This window comes from Mauremys mutica, chromosome 22 (genome assembly GCF_020497125.1).
Source record: "Mauremys mutica isolate MM-2020 ecotype Southern chromosome 22, ASM2049712v1, whole genome shotgun sequence".
NCBI lineage: Eukaryota > Metazoa > Chordata > Testudines > Geoemydidae > Mauremys > Mauremys mutica.
Genome location: NC_059093.1, coordinates 20,809,454 through 20,835,443, shown reverse-complemented (window position 1 = coordinate 20,835,443; position 25,990 = coordinate 20,809,454). Strand labels below are relative to the sequence as shown.

General features: G+C 51.9%; 4 non-coding genes across 4 annotated transcripts; 1 reads left to right on the top strand and 3 right to left on the bottom strand.

Moving 5' to 3' along the window:
• Positions 1-713: 713 nt before the first annotated feature.
• On the bottom strand, positions 714-786 carry TRNAK-CUU. The gene has a single exon. It is a non-coding gene; the product is annotated as a tRNA-Lys (tRNA).
• A 7,887-nt stretch (positions 787-8,673) lies between these two features.
• Positions 8,674-8,745, top strand: TRNAQ-UUG. Its single transcript has one exon. It is a non-coding gene; the product is annotated as a tRNA-Gln (tRNA).
• A 2,753-nt stretch (positions 8,746-11,498) lies between these two features.
• TRNAI-UAU lies at positions 11,499-11,592 on the bottom strand. The gene is made up of 2 exons: positions 11,555-11,592; positions 11,499-11,534 (listed from the first exon to the last, which is right to left on the bottom strand). It is a non-coding gene; the product is annotated as a tRNA-Ile (tRNA).
• A 13,198-nt stretch (positions 11,593-24,790) lies between these two features.
• On the bottom strand, positions 24,791-24,862 carry TRNAQ-CUG. Its single transcript has one exon. It is a non-coding gene; the product is annotated as a tRNA-Gln (tRNA).
• Between the last annotated feature and the right edge of the window lie 1,128 nt (positions 24,863-25,990).

Genomic DNA, 25,990 nt, shown 5'->3' with positions numbered 1-25,990 from the left:
CAGGGCCTGGGGAGGAGGCCTGGGACATGTGAGGGAGAGACTGTGACCTGCCCTGACCCTCCGGAGACGCTGGTTGTGATCTCCCTGCACCACAGAACAGGGTGACGTGTTTTCCTTTTCCCATCTTGATTGCTGGGTAATAAATGGTATTTGAAGCACATGCAATGAGGAGTGGGTCAGGGAAGTGCCCAGAGTGGGGACACTGTAGCCCCGTTCAAGTGATCATGACAGGATTGGGGGTCATCAAACCCCCCAGGATTCCTGGGCCCAGCCTTGTTGGGGTGACGAGGTCTCTGCCACACAGGAGAGTAGAAAGAGCGTCCTTGGGGTCAGGCAGCCTCTGGGTAAGGGGGTGGGGACTCAGATCCTTTCTCTGGCCAGTTGCACCAGGGTCATGTATAAACCAGGGAAGTTCCCCACAATAGCCGGCCCTGAACCCCCTGTACACTGTGCTCATTGCTTCTCTGTCTCTCTTCCCCTCATCTCTGCTGCTCCCCCTCTGAGCTTTCTCAGCACCTGGCCCCCACAGCACTTCCTGGCAGCCAGAGACTGTGTGTTCTAGGCCTGCTCCTGTGGACGTGGCCTCTCTCCTGATTCCTGAGGAAAGGAACCTTTCCAGGAAATGGCCACAGCTTCTGGGAATCCGCATGTGGGTGGTGGACAGCACCAGGAATCATTTGGCTCCTGGCGCACAAGGCAGCTTAAAAGCTGAGCACCCAGACTGGGGCTTGAACCCTGGCCCCTCAAATTAAGAGCCTGATGCTCTACCAACTGAGCTACCTGAGCTTATTGAGACCATCTTCACCGTTCAGCACAAGAGTGAGCAGGCAAGCAAAAGAGAGGCAAAAAAAAGTCCCCGGAACCCCTCCTCTTTTTCTGCACAGCCACTGCCTGTCAGCAGGATTCCTCCTCCTCCTCCTCCCTCCTGTGCCTGACTGCGACTAAATCTCCACACCTAGACAGCCGGTCCGTCCGCTGCACCACAATCCCCCATGCCTGAGCCTCCCTGTCAAAACCCTGCACCTGGCTCCAGAAAATTAAGTCTCACGTGTCACTGGGAACTCGACTTCTTGTGCCCAAAGAGTCTCGGCCCCCCTCAGCAGGTGACCTGAGAAACACAATGTCCGGCTTTTCCAAAGAAGCGCTTGGAGTAGCTTTTTATCATGTGGCCTAATGGATAAGGCGTCTGAGTGTGGATCAAAAGACTGAGGGTTCGAGTCCCTTGGTGGTTGTGTTTCTGCAGTTTTACCGTTGTGCTGAACACCCTGCTCCCTTCAAATCTGGAACCTCTTCTTGGCCATTCAGGCCAATGCTCTGGCTTCAGCTAGAGCCCCGGGAAGGAGTTGGGGGTTGGGCGTCACAAAGGCTGGGGCATGAGCCCCAGGTGCTTCCAGTCTAGCCTTTGCCATTCCTGACTTGCCAAAGAAAGTGGGCGGCTGCCCGGGCTAGCGTGTGTGCCTGTCCCTGTGCTGGAGGGTCTCTCACTCATGCCCGTCACCCCAATCGGGGTATGGGCCACCAACCACAGATCTCCAGAGTCCTCTATCCTGGGCCATTCGCTCTAGCTGATTCCAGGTATAGCCCATTTTTTTGCTATCTGCCTGAAGGTCGCGTCGCCAGGTGTTTCTTGGACGGCCTCTTCTCCGCTTGCCTTGGGGGTTCCACCGCAGTGCCTGTCTGGTGATGTTAGTTGGCTGCTTGCGTAGTGTATGTCCTATCCAGCCCCACCTTCTTCTGATTTCTTCCTCTGCTGGGAGTTGACGGGTCCTCTCCAAGAGGTGGATGTTACTGATGGTGTCTGGCCAGCGGATCTGGAGAATCCTTCTGAGGCAGCTATTAATGAAGGTCTGGATCTTCCTGATGGTTGTTTTGGTTGTCCTCCAGGTTTCAGCTCCATACAGTAGGACTGATTTCACGTTGGAGTTGAACAGTCGAATTTTTATTGCCAAAGACAGCTCTCTGGAACTCCAGATGTTCTTGAGCTGTAAGAAGGCTGCTCTTGCCTTACCAAAACTTACTTTGATGTCTGCGTCTGTGCCACCCTGCTGGTCGATGATGCTACCTAGGTAGGTGAAGGACTGCACTTCTTCCAGGGGGCTTCCATTCAGTGTGACTGGGTCGTTGCTGATGGAGTTAATCCTAAGGATCTTGGTCTTGTCCTTGTGAATGTTGAGGCCAACCTGTGATGACGTGGCTGCCAGTATGTTGGTCTTCTCTTGCATCTGCTGTTTACTGTGCAAAAGGAGTGCAAAGTCGTCGGCAAAGTCCAGGTCATCAAGCTGGGTCCACAACGTCCACTGGATTCCGTTCCTACGCTTGGAAGTAGATGTCTTCATAATCCAATCGATGACGAGGAGAAAGAGAAGTGGTGACAACAAGCATCCTTGTCTGACTCCAGTTTGCACCTGGAAGCTGTTTGTGAGCTGCCCTCCATGGATCACTCTACAGTGTATGCCATCGTATGAGTTCTTGATCAAGTTGACCACCTTTGTTGGAATGCTATAGTGCCGAAGGAGCTTCCAGAGGGTCTCTCGATCCACGCTATCGAATGCTTTCTCATAGTCAACAAAGTTGATGTACAACGAGGAGTTCCACTCCACAGACTGCTCGACTATGATGCGGAGCGTTGCTATCTGGTCCGTGCATGATCTGTTCTGCCGGAAACCTGCCTGTTCATCTCGTAGCTGTGGATCGACGGCAACCTTCATTCTCTCTAAGAGGACTCGGTTGAAGACCTTCCCTGGCACTGACAGGAGTGTGATTCCTCTGTAGTTGGCACAGTTGCTGAGATCTCCTTTCTTGGGGATTTTGATGAGATATCCCCCTTTCCAGTCAGCCGGAATCGCTTCTTCTTCCCATATCTTCTCAAAGAGGGGGTACAGCATTTCCACTGAAGCATCCAGGTCTGCTTTAGGGCCTCTGCTGGGATATCGTCAGGTCCAGCTGCCTTCCTGTTCTTCATCATGGTGATGGCTTTTCTGATCTCGTCTCTGGTTGGTTTATCGCAATTGATTGGGAGGTCCTCGTTAGCTGGGTCGATGTCTGGTGGATTTGGTGGTGCTGGTCTGTTCAGGAGTTCCTCAAAGTGCTCCGCCCATCTGTTCATCTGTTGTTCTATTCCTGTTATAGACTTTCCCTGCTTGTCTTTAACGGGACTGTAATAGTCCGATGTTGGGGCCGTGCCCTCTCAGGGGCCGTCGGGAGCCAGGCCGCCTCACTACACGGCCCAAATCAGTCTCCGGGTTCTGAAGGTCTTGGGGGTTCGGCCCCTCAAGCAGGGGCTGAACAGAAGGCACACGGTCAGTGCAGTGAGCCCCAGCCCTCAGTCAGGGCAGGGCAGCGAACCAGTTCTAAGCTCCGGTCCTGGCAGCCGGAGCTGAGCAGTGACAAAGTCAGTAAGCCCCACTCCCTAGCTCAGGGCGGGCAGCACACAAGAGGCAGGGCTCAGACCCTCAGGCAGGGCTGAGCAACAGTCTGAGTCTGTAAAGCCCAAGCCCTAGCTCAGGGCAGGCAGCACACAGGAGGCAGGGCTCAGACCCTCAGGCAGGGGCTGAGCACACAAAGTCACTAGTTTAAGCCCCAGCCCTCAGTCAGGGCGGGGCAGCAAAACAGCAGTTCTAGCTCAGACCCTCAGGCAGGGGCCGAGCAGTAATAATAGTTCAGGGCTCAGGTCCTTAAAGCAGGAGCTGAGCAGTAATCATAGTTCAGGGCTCAGGTCCTTAAAGCAGGAGCTGAGCAGTAATCATAGTTCAGGGCTCAGGTCCTGGTCTCAGGAGCAGAGCAGCGGCATCAGTCTCAGGAAGCTCAGGTAAGTGCAGGCTTCTCTGCCTGAGTGCTGGCAGGAGGGGGAGTCTGCCACCCGTGAGTGGGGTGGCAGGGGGGACACAGGCCCACCCACTCCACTGTGTCCCAGCCCGGGGCCCTAACAGCGGCGTGGATCCGCTACAGTCAGTGGGGATCCTGGCCGCAACACACTGACATGGGCACATCCGTGCCCTCAGCCGGACAGGGCTCGGCTACCCCCGGGCTGCATTCCATCTCCCCCTCCTCGGGTACCTGCTCGTCGCTGGGCTCGGCGGCGGGGTCCCACACCATGGGTTCCTCGGCGTGGTGAAGGCGGTCTAGGTCGGGCTGCTCCTCCGGACTCGGGTCAAGGGGCCGCTCGGGCCGCTCCTCGGGGTACCGGGCTCGGGGCAAGCTCGGCCAGTCCACCTCGGGGTACCTGGCTCGAGGGAGGCTCGGTCGGTCCGCGTCAGGATACCTGGCTCGAGGGAGGCTTGGTCCATCCACGTCCGGGTACCTGGCTCGGGGCAGGCTCGGTCCAGCAGGAGCCCGATCAGGAGCGTCTGTCCTCTCCGGCTGCTGGGCTCCAACTGAGTGCTGAGACCGGGCTTTTATACTTCCTGTCCCGCCCCTTGACTTCCGGGGGGCGGGAACAGGTGGCAGTGGCTCCGCCCACTGAGGTGGCTGTTCCGGTTCCTCCCTCTCAGGGGCCGTCGGGAGCCAGGCCGCCTCACTACAGGGACGTTCTGGCTTGCTGATCTTTCCAGACAGTCGCTTGGTAGTATCGTACAGCTGTTTCATGTTACTGCTGTATGCTGCCTGCTCTGCTTCTGCTGCCAGTCCATCCACATAATCTCTCTTATCCTTCCTAATATTCCTCTTCACTGCTCTGTGGGCTTCAGCATACTCTTTTTGAACTTTGGCCTTTGTTGCTCTAGTCCTGCTGTTGTTGACTGCTGCCTTCTTCTTCTTTCTGTCTTCTATCTTAGTCAAGGTCTCTGCTGTGATCCACTCTTTCTGCTGGTGTTTCTTAATTCCAAGCACTTCATGGCATGCTGACCTAAGTGTCTCTCTCACTTTCTGCCATCTGTTGAGTACACTGTCTTCCTCTTCCTCAGACTGATCCTGTAGTACTGAAAACTTATTCTTCAGCGTCAATCCAAAATCTTCCTTGGTCTTATGGTCCTTCAAAAGGCGGACGTTGTACTTCGCTCTTCTGTCTGACGCATCTATCCAGTTCTTCTTCAGCTTCAGCTTCAATCTGGCCACCACTAAGTGATGGTCGGACGCCGCATCTGCTCCTCTTCTAACTCTAACGTCCTGCAAGGATCTTCTGCACTTCTTGCTAATGCAGACATGGTCGATCTGATTTTCTGTCGTGCCTGCTGGTGATACCCAGGTACTCTTGTGGATCCGCTTGTGAGGAAAGATGCTGCCTCCTATGACCAGGTTGTTAAGTGCACACAGATCCACAAATCTCTCTCCATTCTCACTCATCTCTCCCAGAGCGTGGGTCCCCATGACTTGTTCGTATCCTGTGTTATCAGGTCCAATTTTGGCATTAAAGTCTCCCATAAGGATGGTAATGTCTTTGTCTGGGCGAGTCTCTAATATTTTCTGGAGTCTGTTGTAAAAGTAGTCTTTGTCCTCCTCTTCACTGTCATTAGTTGGAGCGTAGCACTGAACAACATTCATCTTAATCCTCTTCATTTTAGTTCTGAAGGATGCTGTGATGATCCTGGGACCATGTGCCTCCCAACCAATCAGTACTCTCTGTGCCTGCTTGGACAACATGAAGCCTACTCCCTGTGTGTGGGGTGTGTCGCTCTCTTCATGTCCTGAATACAGCAACAGCTCTCCTGTCAACAGTCGTCTCTGTCCAGCTTGCGTCCATCTTGTCTCGCTAATGCCTAGTAGGGTCAGGTTGTTGCTCCTCATCTCTGCTGCAACCTGCGCCGTCTTTCCTGACTCGTACGTGGTCCTCACGTTCCATGTGCCGATGGTAATCCTCCTGGTTGCAAGAAGGGTGATCGGCTTAGTGGCTTCCTCGCGGCTTTCACCACCCAGCGTCATGCATCTTCAAGTTGAAGACCCTTCTTTTTCCAGGCTAAAAGTCTCTGTTATCTCTATTGGCGTTTCTGTAGCAAGTTGATTTTTTTACGGGGTGGAGTTTCTAGCCCCATGCCCAACCCTCCTCCTTTACCCTGACTTGGGACAGGCAGATGGCCCCAAAGGACCGCTCTGGTGGAGTTGTCATCTAAATAAACTTCTGTTTTACTGGCTGGCTGAGAGTCACGTCTGACTGTGAAGTGGGGGTGCAGGACACTCTGGGTTCCCCAGGACCCCGCCTGGGCGGACTAGCTGAGGGAAGCGCACGGAGGGGCAGAGGATGCTGAATGCTCCAAGGAGAGACCCAGGAGGTGAAGCCGTGTGAGCTTCTTGCCCTGCAGACAGTCTGCTCCGAGGGAGAGGAGGCTCCCCAGAGTCCTGCCTGGCTTTGTGGGGAGCAGTTCCAGAGCATCGCCCGGGGACTCTGTGAAACCCCTCACTCCCGACCTGCAGCCCCTGCTATCCCAGTCCTGACCTCCAGACTCACAGCTCTGCTGGTGCCCCTCACTCCTGACGTGCAGCCCCCTGGGTTCTCCCCAGCTCTACCGGTGCCCCTCACTCCCGACCCGCAGCCCCTACTGTCCCAGCCCTGAACTCCAGACTCACAGCTCTGCTGATGGCCCTCACTCCCAACCCGCAGTCCCCTTGGTTCCCCCCAGCTCTAGCCATGCCCCTCACTCCCGAACCGCAGCCCCCTGGGCTTCCCCCAGCGCTACCAGTGCCCGTCAGCCCCTGCCATCCCATTCCTGACCTCCTGTGACGTTATGAGTGTAATATAATATTTCATTGAAAGGTGACAGGGCCAGAAAGAGTTAATTAACTCACCTCACCCACTGACCTGACCTATGGGTGAACCTTAAGGACCGGTTAGGAAGATCTGTAAATGAACAGAGCTTTGAAATGCAAGTCTGCATTGTTAGAGGTAGAAGGGGAGATGTTTGCTCAGGTCTTGTGATGTAAGCAAACAAGTCTTGTCTATTGCTGTAGTTTTAATTCAAAGATCAAAAAAGGAATATTAACATTTATGACGATACTTGAGTGAAATAGTATTATTGTCTATGTGTCTCTTTGAAGGTTGTGCTAACTTGGATCTGAACTGTTTAATGGGTAAATTACCCTGTGCTAATTGCCAGGATGTTTGGGAGAAGAAGTTAAACCTATTGTTTTCTCAGGCGGAAAGGCTGCTGGAAATGTATAAGAACCCTGGGACATGATCCTGCTTCATCTCAGATCTGCTTTGGGTTTCAAGAGGGGGAAACCTTAAGCCATAAGGAGTGAGATCCCCAGTCACTGACTGGAGTCACCCTGAATATGGACATTGGGCTATAACCTCTCGACCATTTCTAAAAGGACTTTTGGCAACTACAAGCTCACTTCAGCTATGCATCTGAACCTCAAGAATTGAATTCAAATCTGTCTGTATATTGATCTTTTAACCAACACTCTCTCTCTTTTCTTCTTTAATAAATTTTAGCTTCATTAATAAGAATTGGCTGTAGTGTGTATTTTGGGTAAGATCTAAGTTATAATTGAACCTGGGTATGTGGCTGGCCCTTTGGGATTGGAAGAACCTTTTCTTTTATATAATGAGATCAGAGTTTCAGGAATCATCATCATATTTGACAGGTGTGTCTGGACGGAGGCCTGAGGCTGGGCACTTTAAGGGAACTGTATTGTTTGGACTTCTGAGTAACCAGTGAGGAAATACAGAAGCTGTTTTGTGGCGGTTGGTAAATCTAAGTATTAGAATAACCACCAGCATTTGGGGTTTGTCTGCCCCGTTTTGTTTGCAGTTCACCCTGATTGAGTGATCTCAGCTGGCTCCCACGGGCAGCACCGTCACACTACTCCTTTCTAGTCAAACTTTCTACACATCTAACATTAATATATAATGTAATACATATCTATCCCAACACCTGCCGGAGGTCCTCTGGTAAGGAGGATTCCTGCGGGAGGTCTGCCGGTCCCGCGCCTTCGGCGTAACCACCACCGAATTGCCGCTGCAGCTGCGGGACTGGCAGAGCTCCTGCAGGCATGCCACCTAATCCGCATTACCAGAGGACCTCCTGCAGGCAGGCTGCTGAAGGCAGCCTGACTGCCACCCTCACAGCGATCGGCAAGCCGCCCTCCGCAGCTGGCCGCCCAGGCACGCGCTTGCTGCGCTGGTGCCTGGAGCAGCCCCTGTCCCTGACCCAGAGCAGAGGATATTGGAAGCTGAACATCCAGAGCTTGCAAGATAAAGGACCAGGGGGGCGAGGCCTGGCGGTACTGGCAGAACTGGAAAGCATCAGAGGGTTCTATGGCAACCAGGGGGATTGGTGGGAGTCGGTGAGGGAGGAGTTGGCGGCTTTGTTCCGGCGGTCGGGCAAACACCGCAATATTAAAGAAACCAAACAGTGCCAAGTCCTGCAATGTCGCCTGTGGGATTTCCACAAGACCATCCAGGCAGAGGAGCCAGTCAGTGTGTGACTGTATGACTGGATCAAGCGACAGCTGCCCGAGTTCCAGGAGATGAGGCTGCAGCTGGCCGATATGAGTGGGAGCACCAAGTGAAGGGAGGGGCGGCCTCCCCTGACATTTTTGCAGCCTGCAGGGAATGGAGACAAAGCAGGGGGATGTGGGGTCTCAGGGCAGGACCCACGGATCTGATAGTGCAGGACCACGGTCGCTGGAGGAGGAGAGAGAGTCCTGTGAGAGGAAGCCGCTGGTGGGAAGCAATAAGTGCAGAGTGCAAAGCAGCCAACTGAGAGTCACAGGGGTCCAGAAAAGTGACTAGCAGCAGGTCCCATGGTGTAATGGACAGCACTTAGGACTTTGAATCCTGGAATCTGAGTTCAAATCTCAGTGGGACCTTGCGGAGATCCGTTAGTTTGCTGCAAAGCCCTGGAGCTCAATGTGCTTGGCTACCCCCTCACAGGGTGAACTAGAGTGAGGTTTTTGCCCTCCTGCTGGGTGACTGATGCCCACTGAAGATAGGTCTTTGGTCTGGCTGGTTCAATGGGCTGGCGGCTATAGGTTGGGGTCCTAGAACTTAACAGTCTGGTGAGAGATTCCTGTGGATTGATCATATGGTTGTTTCTTGCTGCTTCACCTGATGTACATAACTTTTGTCCCTGCAGCTGCCACACTGTTCCTCTTGCCCACATGGCATTTAAAGGAAGGAGGGCCAAGGCCAGGCTTCATAGTCAGGGCTAAGCAGGAGGGAGGCAGAGTCCCAGGCTGGAGCCCAACACACCTCTCCTCCTCTGGGCACCTGGAGCAGAGGCGGCTGGTGCTGACAGCGCCAAGGGAAGGCTTAAAAGCCACAGAGCAACCAAAGGCAGGGCAAGAGGAGGGGAGAACCATGCCTATGCGTGGCCAGCAGACAGCCACAGAGACACCCAGCCAGGCTGCTCCCTGCCATGCCGAACCCCCACTGAAGACCACCCACAGACCAGCATTCGTTCTGCAGCCAGCATCACAAGGTGGTAGGAAAGCAGGGCCAGCCCCCCGGTGGGGCCTCTGACTGTTCCCACTCAATGGGCTCCTTTCAGCAGTGGGGCAGGAGATATTTCCCCCAAGAGGCTCTTTCCCAGCTGCTGAGAAGCACAGAAGTACCCGGTGTTTGCTCTTGCGGTGAAAGGGGTTAATACATTTAGGCGGCCTGGCTAGCTCAGCTGGCAGCACGTCTGGCTCTTACTCTGAAGGTTGAAGTTACAGTTCCCTGTCTGGGTGCTTGGGGCTCCTCTTCAACAATACAACACACAATCTGCTTAAGCCCCCACCCAGTAACCTGGGGAAACTAACCCTGGCCACTGGGTGCCTCTAAGAGGTGATACTTTCCCCACTCACATGCACTGAGTGTAGAAAAGAAACTTTAAGAAAAAGGAGGAAAATCACCTTGTATTAACTTGGGAAAACACCACAATCAGGATTCATAACACAACACTATGAGCAAAACACCCGCCCCACAGTGCGCTGGGCAGTGGCCTTTTGCCTCGGGCTCCTAAATCCAGACACCAGAAGCTCTGTGGATGTGCCCCTCCCTTCACTGCACCTCACCCACAGCTGCTGCCCTGGGTCAGTGAAAACCCAGAGTTCACCTCTCACCTCCCGGGGGGGAAAGCCCCTTTCTCCCTCCGCTGTCTGGCCACATTGCCGGCCACTTGCCGTTCTACCCTGTCATTGCTCTGCTAGCCACCCACTCTGCTCTGGGACATCTTGTGGTCCCACCAGGAGCGGAACAGGCTCCCTAAAAGTAGCAGCCACCAGAGCCCGAACAGTAGCCCCACCCCTTCCACTCAAGGCCACGCCCCTGCCCCACCCCCTCCCCAAGGCCCCGCTCTTGCACTGCCTCATGCCCCAAGACCCCCACCTCCCGCTCACTGCTCTCCGCCCCCTCCCCACCCGCACCAAAATGTCTAGGGACAACCCTGAATAGATCATTTTCCCACAGGGACCGATGGCTGTTAGAATAGAGATATTCAGGCTGCCTGTACAGGCCGAGACTTTAAGAACTCGGGTGTATTTTTATCACTTAGCTAGTGACAGGGGTATAAAACAAAGAACCAAAATCCCAGTCTGCCTGTGTCTGGGCCTTCTCTCCCTAGGAGAGTCTGAGCCCTTGTTCGTAGGCGAAGGCCTTTGGCTAAGCAGCAGGGGCAGCCATAAGCTGGGAAGCGAACGGTCCCATCCTCACCTCCCAAACCCGTCACACTGAACAAGGTGGGGTTGGGCTGTTAGGAAGATGATCCTGTCCCGATAGTGCCCATCACCACCAGATAACGAAACAGATCTTAAGAGAGCATCCGGTCTGGCAAGAAATCCCTTCTCAATGGTTGTGATTGGGAAACCCTCATTTCTGTAGGGTTTATCTTTCTGACCCCCACTTTTCTATTGTCAATCTGTCTGGTCCCCTAATTGTTTCTGTCTGCTGCAGAATTAATTTTGCTGGGTGTAAGTTAATTAGGGGAGTGGAATATAACTGGTTAGAGAATTCTGTTACAGTATGTTACGATTGGTTAGTCACATTTCAGTGAAATGATTGGTTAAGGTCTAGCTGAGAATATTACTGTATAAACGGGGGTCAAACAGGAAGTGGAAGGAGAAATTGAAATCATGCTAATGGCGGGGGGATGGGAATAGGGACACAGGCAAGGCTCTATGGTGTCAGAGCTGGGAAGGGGGACTGGGGAACAGACTCTGTGGGTCTATAGAGATAAGCCCGACTGGTGTGAAGGGCTTCGGAATCTGCTTGCTTGGAAACTAACCCCAGTAAACATCCCTTTGTCTGTGCTTTGGACTTCTGGTCTTTTGCTGCTTATTGACTGCGTGACAAGAGCCAGGGAAGTGGGTGGGGGAAGGGAAAGCCCTCTAACAATGGCTCCTTGCTCCTCTCCCTCCCCAGGCTCAGGGGTCAAGGAGGGGCAGGACTCCAGGCTCTGCTTGAGGAATCCTGGCACAGGGGCTGGTGGAGGAGAAAGGATTGTAGATTCTCACCTGCACTCAGGAGGTAATAAGTGAAGGGGTATTTTTGACTCCTCCCCTCCTCAGTGTCCCCAGGGCTGGAATTCTACCTTCCACAGGGCCAAATGGGGGGGTGAAGCCACTTGGTCAAAGAAAACCAGTGCTCCAGGTGAGGCTTGAACTCACAACCTCAGCATAGCTCCTCTCAGCACTGCCCTATAAGTACTGTGTGCTAACCAATTGCACCACTGGAGCACCTGTTGATAATGGTGCCTAGGTTTATAAAGGCAAGGAGCGACCGCAAAGAATTGTCAGAGGCGCTGAGAGCAGGTAGTGACAAGTGTTGTACTTGGTTTGGTGGATTCTTCTTAAGGGTTCCAGGCCCCTTTTGTTCTTCCCTGTGTAATAACAGAGCTGGTTATGACTGCCTGCTTCTCCTGGCACTTTTTTTCCATCTGGGGACATATGTTAGAAATACTTAACCTGATCTCGTCTCATTTTCAGCCTTTCAGCCAGCTCAGGGTGCAGGGATGGGATAGCTAGGGCCTGTGAGTGGGCAGGGGGGTAGCTCAGAGTGCAGGGAGGGGTAACTAGGGGCTCAGTGCAGGCAGGGGGAGCTAGGGGCTGTTTGCAGGCAGGATTGTAGGTCAGGGAGCAGGCAGGGAGTACCTAGGGGGCTGTGTGCAGGCAGGGTGGAGCTCAGGGTGCCGGGAGGAGGGTAGCTAGGGGCTGTTTGCAGGCAGGATTGTACGTCAGGGAGCAGGCAGGGAGTACCTAGGGGCTGTGTGTAGGCAGGGGGGAAGGTGACCAGGGGCTACTCCAGAGATATACAGAAGAAGCCTCGTGCTGCCCACAGTCCTTGCACCCAGGGCTCCCCATGGGACAATGAGCCACTGGGACACCAAACGGATCCATGTCCAGGGATGTGACAGGCTACTTCCATGAGCACAAAGCAGCAAACCCCGCAGTGGCCCCAGCTCCCCATGGCGCGGAGGGCGAGCGCTGGCAGGGGAAGGCAGGGCACACAGGGCTGGCTCGGGGCTTTGCCAGCATGAACAGCGGGGAGATGGCAGGCAGCTGGCAAAGGGGAGCCCAGGGGCAGCTGTTAGGATGTGGATTTTCACACCTGTCTGGAAAGGCCTAGACGTTAACAATGCAGGTAGATGATTCTCATGTAGCTAGTCACAGAGGTAGGGAAGACAGAATCACAATCACTGTTTGCCGGTGTCAGGGCTTCTCTTACTGGGACAGTCTGAGGCCCTGCTCTTTGGCTACGCCGCAGAGGCAGCCATAGGCTGGGAAGCGAACGGTCACGTCCTCACACTGAAATAAGGTGCTATTGGGCTGTTGGGAATACAGTCCTGTTCTGACAATGCCCAGCACCACCAGGTAAAGATGGTAAAAGAAAACTGAGTTTGGTAGCATCCTGTCTGGCAAGAACTCACCTATCAATAGCAGGGGTGTGGCACCTTCATTTCTGTGTTGTTCTATCACTGTAGTCCCCACTTCCCTATTGTTTGTCTGTATAATCGCTGTCTGGGTCTGTGATTGTTTCTGTCTGCTGTAGAATTAATTTTGTTGGGTGTAAACCAATTAAGGTGGTGGGACATAACTGGTTAGATAATTGTGTTAGGATTGGTTAGTTACATTTCAGTACAATGAGTGGTTAGCTCTAGCTAAGCAGAACTCAAGTTTTACTATATAGTCTGCAGTCAGTCAGGATGTAATGGGGGGAATTGGCATCATGTTTTGCTAAGGGAGGGAAATGGGAACAGGGACACAGGCAAGGCTCTGTGTTGTCAGGGCTGGGACAGGGACACTGAGGAAGGAAACTGGAATAATTAATTGCTGGAAGTTCAACCCAATAAACATCTAATTGTTTGCACCTTCAGACTTTGGGTATTGTCGCTCTCTGTTTACATGAGAAGGACCAGGGAATGGGAGGGTGAAGGGATAAGCCCCCTAACACTAGCTAACATCTAACACATTTGAACCTCTTCTTTTCACACCGTTGTTCATTCTCAGGTTCTGCTTTGTCTCCAGACAGATCAATTCTCTTTCAGGATGGCCTTGCTCTTTCTGTCTGTTTCGCTCATGGATGTTTTGGATTAAACACTCCCCTTCCCTTTATTCTCAGACAAACACTAGTATTAACTGTTTGCTGCTGATGGGTTTAGAAAGCATTTGTGGAGTGGAACATGCCATTTCTGGGGGATTGTTTGCAAGCTGCACTAATTTGTGTTCAAACATCTCCCAGATTCCTTGGTGAAAATAAGATCAAAATGTCTTTGCAATATACAAGAAGAAAAGAGCTTTCTACCCCAGATGGGACTTGAACCCACAATCTTTTATTAAGAAACCAATGCCTTATTCATTAGGCCACTGTGTCCCTAAAAACCATACATCCACCCACTGACCTGTGACTAACAATCTCGCCCTGCTAACTCTTCCAGCAAAACAGGCCAAAGAAAGTGTATGCGAGCGCTGTACCACAGCCCCGGTGCTCTTTTTGGTTCCTTCCCACAGAACTTTCGCTCCATACCAGTCCAGTTTCTTGCTGTTGCTTGTCTAACCACTGCATGCATGTGCTATACCGTACCCTGAGCTGATTCCCGGCTTTTGGGCTCAATACAGCCTTGTCCCTCTGTGGCGCAATGGGTCAGCGCATTCGGCTGTTAACCAAAAGGATGGTGGTTTGAGCCCACCCAGGGCCAACACTAAGCTTGTGCTACTTTCTTGCTTCCCTGTGGTGGGGGGGAGCCTCAAAGGTCCCATTTTGCTGCCTCTTGGCCTCAGTGCTTTCAGCTGGTGGTCCAAAGAGCGGGCTGGATGCCATTCAGAAACCCATCTGCCAGCAGCCGTGCCGGAGGCTCAGGCTTATCCTCAAGGCCGAGCACAAAAACTTTCAGCCGGGAACATTTCGCTCCCTTCCCGCCTCCGCCCAAGCGGCAAGGGAGAAGCGGCCGAGACACGCCGGCTCAAAGACGCCTCCCTCCCACTTCCCTGTACGCTGTGCAAAGCTCTTGGCCCGCCTCATGCCTCGTGAGGAAAGCATGGCCATGTGGCCCAAGCCTGAGTCCCATCCGCAGCCTGGCCCACCCCGCCCTGGCTGACGGCCGCGCAGAGCCACGCGAGTCAATGGCAGGTTGAGTCGGGAGCCTCGGCTCTTTCCCCTGACAGCCACACACACAGCGCTGCCTAGCGCCCCCAGAGCCTCCCTCGTGTTCTCCCGCAGCAGCCGCCTGCCGGGGTGGTGGGAAAAGGGGACCAGGAAGCACTGCAGCCTCATTCCGGGACAGGAGGCCCTCGCCACGCCCAGGCCTGCCTCTTGCCTTCAGCCCAGGCAGCCAGAGGTGCCAGGGAGCTCCCTGGCAGGCCGCCGCTTTGCCTCAGCCACCTCTTGCCTCATGGCCTAGGCTCTTGGGGCTCTGCTGGTCACCGGCTCGCTTGAAGGCCCGCAGGGAAAAGAAACAAGCGCACGCGTAGCAGAGGATGGCTTCAATCCATCAACTGCTGGGTTATGGCCCCAGCACGCTCCCGCTGCGCCACTCTGCTGGCTCTTCACACCATCCCCCTAGCCACCTAGGCCACCTAGCCGCCACTATCCGGCTTAGTGCCTTACGCGCTCTCGTGCTGGCAGGCAGATGCGCAGGCTGCTAGGCAGCTGCCCTGGTCACAGGATTTTACAGCTTCTACAGGGTAAAAGGGATCTATTTGGGGTTTGGACCCCATTGGGAGCTGGGGAGCTGAGTGCCGGAGACGGGAGCACTTCTTAAACTGTTTTCAGTTAAGCTTTCAAGCTTGTGGGGGACGAGGTTCAGCCTTGGACCCGTGTCTGCAGCAGGCAAGTGCGTCTGGCTCAATCCCCGCCCCCGCTGTATTACCAGACTAAAACCCGGAGCAAACGCACACGCCTTGCAAAGGAACAGGAGCCGGGATCTCGAACAAAAGTCAACATTTTATTAAGATGACGTTGAAAGGAAAAAAAAAGTGTACGGTACAGAGTTTTGGCGTAGAAGTTTCTGGTGCTCAGGGAACAACGTACAGCTTACCCAAGGGGTGCGAAGTTTGGTTTAAGATCGGGTGGCATAAGGAATACATAATCTGCAATAGCCCTGACTGGGGGTAAAAGGTTAACGTACAGACACTGAGTTAGGAGGGTATGTTGTCCATATGAGGGCTACGTTCGGGTGTGGAGTATAACGATGATGAGGATGGATTGACCCGCGTTTGGTGAATTTAACATTGGGTGTTTTGGAATCTTTGCCACAATCTAGTTGAAGCAGGGTCAGTATGAAGTCTACCCTGCCATCTGTTGGTGATCTGTTGTCAAGGCCTTTTGGGGCTGATGTCATGTGCATGGTTACACCCACCCCGGATTGCATGATGGGAGTGCTTGTCCAAACGGTCATTTCAGCTGCTGCGGGATCCCCAGTCTCTTTGTGGTCCCAGAGTCCAGAATTTGCATCAGCCCACCCACTGACCTGTGACTAACAATCTCGCTCTGCTAACTCTTCCAGCAAAACTTTTCTGCCAGGTTCTCATTCAGTATATTCCTACGAACTTCAGTTTGTAAGTATCATCAGAGACCACCTGCTTAAGTGTGAGTAAAATTTTTACTTATTCAGCAAAATTTTAGGTGTATGCTATAACACATTATTTGTAATGGGATAATAATTAATTCTATTTTTAAACTAAAGAGAGAAGAAAACCATAAAATCTGCATTTAGATTTTTTAGATTTTTTAAAAAAAAAAAATCCCATGGTGCTAAACACAAATAGTGATTTTCAATCTCTCTTAATTTGCTATTTTTTGGAACCCATGTCCCTTGTCTAACGATTTTTAAGTAGGTTCTGGTGAGTCCCGAAATCAAGAACTGCTAAGTACCGTTCCACTGTCCTTGATTCATATCACCAGGATTACTACACTTTATTACTCTTGCCCTAATAAGAAAGAGTTTGGGGATCCCACAGCAGCCAAAATCACCATTTGGACAAGCACCCCCATTATGCAATGCAGGGTGGGTGTGACCATGCACATCAGCAACAAAAGGCCTTTACAACACATCACCCACAGATGGCAGGGTAGAGTTCATTCTGACCCTGCTTACATCCTCCTCCAGCCAAGAATTGGTGGGCCTGATAAATCACACTCCCTGTTATACCAACTCATTGGTATTGAATGCTGAAGTTATGGCTAGCAAAAGTAGCCACCCATCTCTGCCCTGTAGCATCCAGCTTAGCACTTGTTAACACATAAGTCAGTGGATTGTTCTCTGTCCATACCTGAAACGGAGCACCGGACAAGTAGTCTCGAAATTTCTCAGTGATAGCCCATTTCAAGGCCAAGAACTGCAGCTGGTGGATGGGATAGCGAGTTTCGCTACCAGACAGTCCTCAGCTGGCAGAGGCCACAGATTTACATTTACCTTCCACTTCCTGGTAGGAGAGTGCTCCCAGACCCTCCAAACTGGCATCAGCATGCAGGATAAACAGTTTGCTGGGTCATCAAGGACTAGGACTGGCACATGAATCAGGCAAATAATGATTTCCCATAAAGCCCTGTCACATCTCTCATCCCGCCATGTCCCATACGGAGAGGAGAGGAGCCCCTCCCCTGTCCCAGGCCAGGCACACCAGATCTTTGGGGGGAGGTGTCCATGGCCCAGCCCAGGCATGCTGGAGCTGCTGGGGAGAGAAGTTCCTTCCTCAGCCCGAGCCCACCAGAGTTGATGTTGCAGTGGGGGAGAGGTATCGCTCACCTGGTTTTTAGATGCTCTGATGAGAGGAAGATTTTTCTTCTCCTTGCATTTCAAACTATCCACCCTGCCCCCAATCTCTTTCTGCTCTAGCCTGATCTCTCTTTCACATCTCCAGGGCCGTCCTTAGCCATAGGCAGCTGCCTAGGGCACCACTAGGTCTGGGGGCACCGCTCTGCTGGGAGGCTGGACAGACGGGAAGCAATAGAGCATGTAAGAGCAGGGCTGCTGGGTCCTAGAGAGAGCCGAATGCAGCACAGTCTGAGAGAGGGGATTGGCTGCTGGGGTCTCGGGGAGGGGGAGGGAGAGGGGGAGGGGTTGGGGAGGGAGCTCACCTGTGAGTGTGACTCTCCCCCCCGGCTGAGGTGAGGTGAGGCAGGCTCTGCGGCTCTGGAACCAGTATCCTTTGTTGTCCCTCATAACATCCATTCTTCTCCCGCCCTGCCCCATGGAGCACCCCCTCCTTTCTCCCTCCTCCCCAGGAGCATCCCTCTCTCTCCCCTCCCTCCCCTCCGTCAGGGCTGGGTTGGGTGAGGTGCTGGGGGGAAGGTGTGGGGAGGAGGCTGGCTGGCTGCCTGCTGAGGAATGAAAGTGAAAGTAACGCACTTCCTGGGCAGTGAGCCAGGATTGGAATGTCACACCGGGCTGGGCTGGGGTTAGCCAGATGTGTGAAAAATCAGGACAGGGGGTTGGGGTAGGGTGAGCACTGAGCAGATATCCCTATTTTATAGGGCCAGGCCCAATTTTGGGGTCTTTTTCTTATATAGGCCCCTTTTACCACCACCCCCACCTCCTGTCCTGATTTTTCACACTTGCTGTCTGGTCACTCTAGGTGGGGGTAATTGGTGCCTATATAAGACAAAGCCCCAAATATCCGGACTGGCCCTATAAAATCAGGACATCTGGATCTGGTCACCCTAGCTGGGGAGCGAATCTCTCCCCCGGGCTGGCAGCTGCCAGCGATCCATCTCATCCGGGGGGAGCTGCACAGGGCAGGATGAGCTGCTGTGGCTCCATGGGTGACCTGTCCCTGAGATCAGATGCTGTGCTAACTTCACCATGGTCCATAAGGCTGGTGGTGGTGCCCATTGGCGTGTGATTGGACCTGAGGGTTTGCTGCTGCTGTTGCCACTCTGCACCCCAAGAGGTGGATTTTGGGGTCTACTGCAGCTGTTGGACCAGCAGGCTGGGGGTGAGCCAAGCATGAAAGCAGTACTGTGTTGCCATTTAGATTGTCATTTAACAACTTTGTTTGCCAAAAATTCTTGCTAACAATCCTGAATCCAATTTGAATATTTTTTTTTAAATCAATATCTTAGCCAAAAACAGAAAATTAAGTTGTTGACAATTATTAGTGACAGGTTTGGTTTGAGGCAGGGAGTGGGCCAGTTTTCATCAGAGAAACAAAAAATGTTTACTGACTTTCCTATAGCCTGTTACTCCTGATAAGAGCCCTCCAACAACTGTAATATGCTCATCTCCTTGGTGTACAGAGCAGGGGTCGGCAACCTACAGCACATGTGCCAAAGGTGGCAGGTGAGCTGATTTTTGGTGGTATGCAGCGGCAGGCTGAGCGGCTCAGCCCATCACTGCTCTGGGGTTCTGGCTGCTGCCCTATTGCCAGCTAGGATACCGGTCGTCGGCCCCTCTCAGCACCTGCTGCTGGCCTGGGGACCCCCAGGGAACCCCAGGCTGGCAGCGGCTGAGCAGGCCGGCAGAACCACTCAACCTGCTGTCAGCCTGAGATTCCATTCATTCAGCCGGCAGTGGGCTGAGTGGGCTGGTGGCGGGCTGAGTGGGCCGGTGAGGGGTTGAGTGGCTCAGTCTGCTGCCAGTCTGGGGTGCCGGCAGCACTCAGCCTACTGCTACTCCGTGGTTCCGGCTGCCGGCCCCTTGCCAGTCAGGAGCCCAGCCGCCGGCCCCTGTCTGCCTCCTGCCAGCCTGGGTGAGCAGAATCCCAGGCTGGTAGCGGGCTGAGGGGGGTTGGCAGCCGGGATCCTGGCTGGCAGGAGTTGGTGGTCAGAACCCCAGACCAGCAGCGGGCTGAGCAGGGCCTGGGATCCTTGTCTAGGGTTCCAGCCACCAGTCCCGCTCAGCCCGCTGCTGGTCTGGGGTTTCATTTACTCAGCTGGCAGTGGCCTGAGCAGGACCGGTGGCCAGGACCTCACATAATAACAATAGTTTATTTATATAATATAGAGATAGAGAGAGACCTTCTACAAATGTTAAAATGTATTACTGGCACGAGAAACCTTAAATTACAGTGAACTTGGCACACCACTTCTGAAAGGTTGCCGACCCCTGGTATAGACTGACCATATGTTGTACTAAGATTCTCCTGCTTTTTTTTTTTTTCCTGTGAGTCAGTATAGCTTTTGCCAGCCCAGAAGTTGGGCAGCCAATGTTTTACATTTTCACAATGTTTTCTCCAACTGTCATAAAGTAAATTCATAGTTAATATGAGTTAAAAAGGCCAGGGACACTTCCTTGTGAAGAATCTGTACAGCAGATCATGCTAGAGCTGTGAAAATGTCAGTTTTTGATGGAACTTTAGAGGCAGTGATTTATCATGTATTTTATCATGTGAATGTGCTGCTATTGCTAATGTCTTTCCAAACAAAATAAGGCACAATAGGACTTCTGTAACATTTCTGTACTACCTTAATCTAGATGAGATGATTCTGTGCTGACTTAATTTTGGTCACTTTGTGCTTTACCTAGCAGTAAAACTAGGGTTATATTTCCCACTGTTTGGAAACCCAGCTTATTAAACTGATTTTGCAGCCAAAAAAGCCAGAAAGATTGCTTTTAATTAAAAACAAATCTTTGTTTCAATACCTCTTCATATAAATTTCGAATAAAATTTTGACAAATTAAAAACATTATATTATTTGCATCATTCTGTCAAATCAGAATTTTTTCTATAGTGCTACTTCTTTAGTGCTAGTGCATCAGCATTACAGTGTGCTTAATTAAGTTAAACTGGTTTTAATAACGTGAATGTGGCAAGTTTTCCAATACTGTATGCTTATATTTGTGTTGCTAAGAGCAGATCAGGCACGGGGCACCAGTTTAATTATCTCGACTAGGGCACCATAAATCCTAAGGACGGCCCTGCATGCCTCAATTCTCTTTTTCCTGGCCTTGTTCCAGAGCCCTCACAGCCCAATTCTCTGCCCTAACGTTGAGCCCTCTACTGCCCCCTGAACCTCTCATTCCAACCCCACCCCAAAGCCTGCACCCCCAGAGCCAGTGCTCTCATCCCCCTGCACTCCAACTCTCTGTCCCATGTAGCCTGATTTAGGGTGTACTAATAATATTAATTTGGAAAATATGATGAAAATTTAATTTATTAGCTTACATTTTATTTAATTTAATTGAGTTATAAAGTTACAGTTGCATTACTGCTATTCAAAAGATACATATGGCATTATATGCAACAAAGTTTTGGTTAATATACTCACACCCTTCCTTGATAACCTGGTGGTAAGAGACACAGGACCAGCCTTGCAGTTCAGGTTTCTCAATTCTTGAGTGAAAGATGCAGTGCTTAGAAAAAGCTAATGTTACTTTGGGTTTACTTGAATAAGTTAAACTTAAAATCAAATCCTAATAAACAAAGAATAAAAACGTAGGGAAACCGAGCTTAGCAGAGTTACTTTGAAACTTAAAGTTTAAGAACAAGTACAGCCTACTGATAGTAGATAGAGAGAGAGTGGAGGAAGTAAGTCAGAATGATAGAGCGACGTGCTCTAGCGAGGTGGGTTACCTCTTTTATAGGGCACAAGCGCCGGAAATCCTTCCTCCTATGCCCAAATTTCATTCCTTACCCACAAAACATTAGGGTACGCTTACTTCATAGGCTAGTATGTTTGTGCATGTTGATGACATGCACATAAGTTCCCTTGTGGTGTACCTGTTAATTCTGTGGGTACAACACTGAAAAACCCCTTATGCCATTCTCCATTGTCGATTGGTCTAGGTAAAGGTCTTAGAGAGGCGTGGGTACTTCTCTATTTAAGTAACAAGATAAAGGTCAATTTTCCTTTCTGAGTAAAAGGTCACACTATAGAGATGCTCACTTTGCCTTAGCTTAAGATACAGGATATGGCCTGTAGGTCCTCATAAGTCATGTGCCCCAACCCCCTAATCATTTTTACTGCCCACCGCTGGACTCTCTCCAGTTTGTCACATCCCTTCTCATGTGGGTCCCAACTCCAAAAGTACTCACATTTCACCCCAATGGCCCCAAAATGTACATAGGGTGCTGCCATGGTCAAGTCACTCTTGAGCCTGCTGGCAGAGAACAAGGTGAAAATTAGCCAGAACGTTGCTCAGTCAATTCCCTCTGCTCCCAGCAGGTGGTATCGGAAAGCTCCAAGATGGCTCACTTCCCTTTCTCTCATCAGCTTCACTCCCCAGGGTTACAAATGCACAAACCAGTTGGGATTCTCCCCTGGGCTCAGGGTGTGGGGCTGCTCTGAGGAGATGGACTTGCACACTTGGGATATTAGTGCAAAGATACAATTTCACTTTTTCATAGAGAAATCTGAGGGCAATTTATATTTGGTAAAAATCTTATTTAGTGAAAGGAAAGCTGCAGTGACAGCCTGGTTACTGGGGTGCAAAACACTTTCCTCCTGGGAGAAACAAGAAGTTAGAATTAGAAATTTACATCATTTGTTCCAATGTTGGCACAAGTTTAATTTTGCTTCTGTGTAGGTTTGTTTCAGGCTGTGACTGTTTTGGTTTATTGGGTTGGTTTGTTTTTTTTAAGTTGGAATGGAGCTTTTAATTGACATTTGCTGGATTCGAATGGCTGACCTGCAACACCAGTTTTGACATAGTTCTGCATATTTTATACAGATTTGGCCAGTATTCAAGGATTCGATTCCTTTATAGGAGGTTTTAGTGGTCAGGCTTATTTATGTTATTTTATCATCCTGCTGTAGCACACCTTTTTGATGAAATTATTAATTTATGGTATTTGTTAGTTTTTATTTTTAAAAACAAAGTTTTTCTTAGTGTTTGGGTTTTAAATTAAGCATTGTTTTTGGTTTCAATTTTTTATTTTGGCTCTGGTTATTGATGGGATCTTTAAGAACTTTGGATTTAATACTAAAATTTGGACAGCTTTAGATTATTTAAAGTAAACCCTATTTACTATTTTATTTTAATAAAGGTTGTATTGCTCTAACCCCTGGCCTTTAACTGAGAAGGAGCAGAGGCATGGGAGGCATGGCCCCGTGAAGGGTGGGGCCAGATGATAGGGGGCACAGCCCCTCCAATTTTTTTTGTCTAGCCCACCTCAGTCCCCCACCAAACGAGAAGAGTCTGATGCCACCTGCTGGTCACTGGGTGCTGCTTCATGGGAAACATGCTCTGTGCATTACCCAGATTGGTGGGAAACACACTCTGTGCATTACCGTGACTGGTCCGTGGGTGTCACTGCTCCTAGAAGGCAGACACACGCTGTGCATTACGCCACCTGGCCACTGGGTGTCACTGCTGTATCAAGGGAAACACCTTCTGTGCATTATTCTGACTGCCCACTGGGTATCACTGCTGAGCCCAGGGAGACATAAGAACGGCCAGACTGGTTCAGAGTAGCAGCCGTGTTAGTCTGTATCCGCAAAAAGAACAGGAGTACCTATGTTAAGTTCTCCTCACACCTTCTATGGGCCATCTTAATTATCACTTCAAAAAGTTTTTTTCCTCCTGCTGATGATAGCTCATCTCAATTGATTAGACTTTTCCTGTTGGTATGCATACTTCCACCTTTTCATGTTCTCTGTATGTATAAATATCTCCTGTCTGTATGTTCCATTCTATGCATCCGAAGAAGTGAGCTGTAGCTCACGAAAGCTCATGCTAAAATAAATTTGTTAGTCTTTAAGGTGCCACAAGTACTCCTGTTCTTTTTGCAGACTGGTTCAGACGCAAAGTCCGTCTAGTGCAGTATCCTCCTGTCTTCTGACAGCAGCCAGTGCCAGGTGCCCCAGAGGGAATGAACAGAGCAGGGAATCATCAAGTGATCCATCCCCTGCCGCCCATTCCCAGCTTCTGGCAAACAGAGGCTACAGGCACCATCCCTGCCCGCCCTGGCTAATAGCCACTGATGGACCTGTCCTCTGTTCATTTATCTAGTTCTTTTTTGAACCCTGTTATAGTCTTGGCCTTCACAACATCCTCTGGCAAGGAGTTCCACAGGTTGACTATACAACTGCCCTGAGTTTACCCCCCCCCAGGTTGTATATGTAAAAGAGGATGAGGCTAAGGAGAGCCATGATGTGTCTGTCACTGGCTGGTGCCTCAGTTTCCTCTAGGCAGCAGTGCTGCAGGCTCCTTTGGTCAGTTCCCATGCAACAGTGTCAGGGGAAGGGGGAGTAGAGGCTCATGCTCCCCAGCCCCACGCCCCTCCCACAGCAGCTGGGGAATCCAGGCCAAATTTAACCCTGGTAGCTGGGCCGGGATAGGGCTGGGGAGGAATTGCGGGGGAGACAGATGCACCCGCTGTGAGGGGAGAGCCTCCCATTCCCTGACAGGGGCTGAAGGGCAAAGTCAGGGAGGGGGGAAGGAGCCAGAGTTAAGCCCAGGGGGAGGCGCTGCCAGAGGGTTAAACCCCGGCACAGGCAGGGGCAGAGGGGTAACAGTTACCCCGGGGGGCTGAGACTCCAGTGTTTGCAAAAACAGGGTCGGGGGAGCAGAGGAGCTTTTCTATTTCCCCTCCCACAGGCAGCACCTCTCAGCATGGGCTTCCCAGGGCTGGGCTCTTAAAGGCACAGGCATCCCACTGCCTCGACACTGCAGCTCCTCTCTGATGTAACCTACTCAGGTGCTGCAGTAGGAGACTCAGTTCAGTGAAACTGGGCGTTCCCTATATGCCCCCCAGCCAGGGGGCTGTGCACCCCCTCCCCCGAATTTCCCCAACACCCCCCCCAGTGGTAAGGTAGTTACATGCAGCGCTGCCAATGTTGTCACTGGCTGCAAATCTGAATGGAAATTGAAACGTTAACACACACTTTAAAAGCAGATCCAACGTAGGAGAAATAATTGTACCTGAGAAAGTAAAATAGGTTTGAAAAGTCTGGACAAAGCCGGGTTTCCTCACCCAGCTGTTGTGTTTGCTGACAATGTTGGTGCATTGGCTTCGGCAATGTTGGCCAACCTCAGAATTTCAAATGATGATTTGGAAGCAAGGTGTGAATGACTCTCCCCTGACAGCTAGTGACGAGCCAGGGTTGGGGGAGGCTTTGGGACCAGACTGTATTTACATGAACTCACCTACTCTGCCGAGGTATCCAGCAGACAGAGCTGTGCTGCCTCTGCTCTAGGTGCCCAGAGGAGGAGGGAAGGTGTGTGGGGCTCCAGCCTGGGAATCTTCTTCCCTCCTGCCAAGCCCTGACTATCAATCCCAGCCCTGGCCCTCCTTTCTTCAAGCACCATGTGGGCCAGAGGAAAAGTGTGACAGGAAGCACCAGGGCCAAACTCATGGGCATCAGGTGAAGCAGCAAGAATCCCAACCATCAGGGTAGCAAGTTCTAGAGCCCCAACCCATTGTGGCCATACCAGCCAGAGACCTGACTCTAGGAGGTGTGAGTCACCCAGCAGGAGGGGAAAGATTTGCTCTTGCACAGCTGGAGACAGGGAAGTTGAGCACTGGGAGCTCCAGGGCTTTACCACAAGCCAACACAAGGTCCCACTGAGATTTGAACTCAGATTGCAGGATTCAGAGTCCTGAGTGCTGCCTGTTACACCATGGGACCAGCTCATGCTGCCTTCTCTGCACATCAGTGACCCTCACGGGGCTGGCTCATGTAAGGGACTGTTGGCCCCTTAAAACTTAGTGGGGTTTTTGGTTGGCTACTTCCCAGTCCCAGTAGAAGGGGGAAGGGCCAATGGGAAATCAGGACCCTGAGACTGACAGTCCCCAGGGGCAATGGGGAGAGGCCAAAGCTCCAAGTTAGCCGCACTGACAGGCCAGGCAGTGTAATGAGGGAGTCACCAGGCCAGGGGGTCTCATCCTCCGTGGGAGCTGGAACTGCCTGGGCCAGAGTGGGGCGGAGCTAAGGAGAGAGCAGGAGCCCGAGAAGAGCCGGGGAGCAGAGCTGCACCAGCCAGGGAGAACCAGAGCAGATCTGTGCTGGGAGCCGAGCCGCAGCAGCACGAGCCGTAGAAGCTGCCCAGGGAGCAGATCTGTGCTGGGAGAAGAGCTGCAGCAAGCGGAGCCAGAGGAGCAGCCCAGGGAGCTGGAGGCAGAGCCGCAGCAGCACTGGGGCTGGAGGTGGGTGCAGTGAGCAGCGTGGGAGAGCAAGGGGGACCCTGGGCAGAAGGCCCAGTGCAAGGAGATGCCACCCGTCAAGAGATCTTGCAGGCCAGACTTTTGGGAGTGGGGGAATCATATCCCCTACATGGGGGCTGACACTGGGAACCAGGGGCCTGTCACCTGGAGCATGTGGCAACTGCCAGAGCAAGTGTCCAGCCCCTGGTGTCCCTGCAGCACAGCCAGGGCCTGGGGAGGAGGCCTGGGACATGTGAGGGAGAGACTGTGACCTGCCCTGACCCTCCAGAGACGCTGGTTGTGATGTCCCTGCGCCACAGAACAGGGTGACGTGTTTTCCTTTCCCATCTTTCCTTGTGTTTTACATTGATTGCTGGGTAATAAATGGTGTTTGCTTGAAGCACACACAGTGAGGAGTGGGTCAGGGAAGTGCCCAGAGTGGGGACACTGTAGCCCTGTTCAAGTGAGCATGACAAGCTTGGGGGTCATCAAACCCCCCAGGATTCCTGGGCCCAGCCTTGTTGGGGTTACGAGGTCTCTGCCATACATGAGAATAGAAAGAGTGTCCTTGGGGTCAGGCAGCCTCTGGGTAAGGGGGTGGGGACTCAGATCC